Below are 3,055 nucleotides of genomic sequence, written 5' to 3'. Positions count from 1 at the left end.
AATATTATAGAACTAATATCTGAGGAAATAAATAACTCATAACTAAATTTTCTTAGAATTTGTTAGATATTGATTGAACTAAACGAATGTAATTTTCTAAAATCTTAATAAAATTCATTTAAAATCTTAATAAAATATTTATTAAAGAATCTATAACTATGAATATATATATATAACTATATATAATTAAACTAACACAAATGATAATAAAATATAAATTATAATTATAAAAATAATTTATTTAATATAAAAATATATATAGATTGAAAATGAACGTTTATTATATAAAAATTTATAATGTTTAACAAATTTATAATGTTTAAATATATTTAATACAAATTAAAATATAATAAATAATTAGTAATAATAAATAGTTAGCAAAAATACTGATATTTAGGACTTATAACTCAATGGCTGAGTGTCGGTCTACGGAACCGAAGGCTCTGGGTTCGAATCCCGGTAAGTTCATTATTTTTTCCTAATATTTTTTTTTATTTAAATTAGAAATATTATAAAATTTATTATAAAAAAAAATCTTTAAATAAGAAATTTATTAATAATTTTTATTATAAAATAATTTTCTTATTATTAAGTAGAAAAATATCGTACGTTATTAGTTATTACTATTATTATCACTATCATCATTATTAGTATTACTGTTATTATTGTCACTATTACTATCATCATCATTGGTAGTAGTATTATTATTAATATTAGTATTACTATCATCATTATTACTCTTAACAATATTAATAGAAACATTAGTACCAGCAGCATCAGTATTACCACTTGTTAACCTCTTTTTCAATTCTTCCTCCTTCTCTTTTGTAGCTATTCTTGCCCTCTCTTCATACTTTGCCCTCTCCTCATCGGTCACTTTTCGCCATTCTTTTGCAAACATAGACGTCTTTTGCTTCATATCAGTACCCTTCAACTCCAACCCTCTCGATTCCCACATCTCCAAATTGCTAAAACAGTCTTTAATGAAAACTAAGTACGGCGTTACTTTGGTTCTGACTTTTTTTACCTTTTTAACTTTTTTCTTCTTCAAATTTCCGTCATCAGAATTTTTACCAGTTGAATTTTTATTTTGAATTTTAATTAATTTTTTATTTTTTTTAGCTTCTCTTTTTACCTTTTTATCAACTTTTCTTTGGTCTAATAATAATTTACCAGATTCTGTGTTTCTTAGAGATTCCATTTGTGCGTCGTATTCCTGTTTTAGCTGTTTTGCTTTTGATTCGTATGCTTCTTTTTCAGAAGTTGGTAGAGATTGCCAGAGAGATGTTAAATGTTTTGGAGATACTTTAACATTTTTATCTTCCCCATCTCTCTCTCCTTCATTGTTGTTGTTATTATTACTATCATTAGTAGGAGTAGTAGTTGTAGGAGTATTAGTTGTATCGTTATTATTGTTATTAGATACTTTGGATCTGTACTCTTTTGAAAATATAAAATACGCAGTTGGTGGTCTTTTTGGTATTTCCGATAAATCACTCGTATTTGTACTGTTTGTACTATTCATATTGTTTTTAGTATTTGTAGTATTACTATTTTTTAAATTAGTAATATTTGAATTTAAATTAGTATTACTATTTAAATTAGTATTAGTATTTGGTGTTAATTCAGACATGTTAAATTTATTATAAAAAATTTTTATTTAAAATAAAATAACAAAAAAAAATATAAAAAATTTTAATTATAAAAAATAAAATAAAATATAAAAAAATTTAAATATAAAAATTTATAAAAAATAAAAATTATAAAGTATAAAGAATTAGTAATAATAAATAGAAATATTATAAAATATATAAATTAATATTTTTAAAATTATTATTTAAAAATTTTTATTTAAAAAAATGTCTTTTATTGATTTTTTAAAAAATATTAAAGAAAATAACACAACAACAGATAAAACTAAAATAGTAGAAATTAAAGAAATAAAACTACCAAAGTCTATAGAATCTAAGAAAAAACCTTTAATATATAAAAAATCTACAGATATTAACAATACTATAAATATTATAGATATTAACAATACCACAGATATTATAGATATTAACAATATTACAGATATTAATATAAATAAAAGTAATGATAATATAAATATAAAAAATAATATTAGTAATAAAAATGATTTAGATAAAACAATGAACTCTAAAATGTGTTATAAAATTTTTGCTGATAATATTTTTTGTACTTATAAAAATATTTATTATTTAAAACTTTATATTGGTGATAGTAATATAATTAATAATTTAACATTAGAGAATAATTATTCACATATTGAAAATTATAATATTATTAATAATTTTAGTTATAAAACAAATTTTGAGTGTGTTAATTTTGATAGTAAATTTAAATTAAGAAATAAAAATATTATTAACTTAGATAATATTAATACGAGTAATACTAATACTAGTAATACTAATACGAGTAATACTAATATAAATAATAATATTAGTAATATAAGTAATAATATAAATAGTAATATAAATATTGGTGATTCTATTTTAATTTATCCACAAAATAATTTAGATGATATTAGAGAATTTCTTAAATGTTTTTATGATTTTGATAATCTAAGTAAAACTATAACTAATTATAATAATATTACTAATGATATTGATTTATATGTTAATTATAAATTACAAGAAGAATTAAATAAATATAATTTAATAATTTATAACAATATTAGTAATATTAGTAATATAAATAGTAATACTAGTAATACTAATAATTTAAATAGTAATATTAATAATAATAGTAATATTAGTAATACTAGTAATATAAATAGTAATAATTTAAATATAAATATAAATTTAAATAGTAATATTAGTAATACTAGTAATATAAATAGTAATAATTTAAATATAAATTTAAATAGTGAATTGTATAAAACTTATAATTTATTATATTATTTAAAATATAAAATCTGTTTAACAGGTGTAATTTCTAAAAATTAATTAATAAAATTTTATCAATTTTAATAGCTAAAAATTTTAAAGATAAAAATTTAAATACTAAAAATATTAATAATTTAAACAATTATAAT

The 3,055-nt window shown here is 18.0% G+C and overlaps 1 non-coding gene across 1 annotated transcript; it reads left to right on the top strand.

Moving 5' to 3' along the window:
• The first annotated feature begins 396 nt into the window (after positions 1-396).
• TRNAR-ACG (transfer RNA arginine (anticodon ACG)) lies at positions 397-468 on the top strand. The gene has a single exon. It is a non-coding gene; the product is annotated as a tRNA-Arg (tRNA).
• Positions 469-3,055: the final 2,587 nt, after the last annotated feature.

The sequence above is a fragment of the Lepeophtheirus salmonis genome, unplaced genomic scaffold (assembly GCF_016086655.4).
Source record: "Lepeophtheirus salmonis unplaced genomic scaffold, UVic_Lsal_1.4 unplaced_contig_1306_pilon, whole genome shotgun sequence".
Classification (NCBI taxonomy): Eukaryota; Metazoa; Arthropoda; class Copepoda; order Siphonostomatoida; family Caligidae; genus Lepeophtheirus; species Lepeophtheirus salmonis.
Note: the sequence above shows the minus strand (reverse complement) of the source record. Positions and strands in the feature narration are given on the sequence as shown.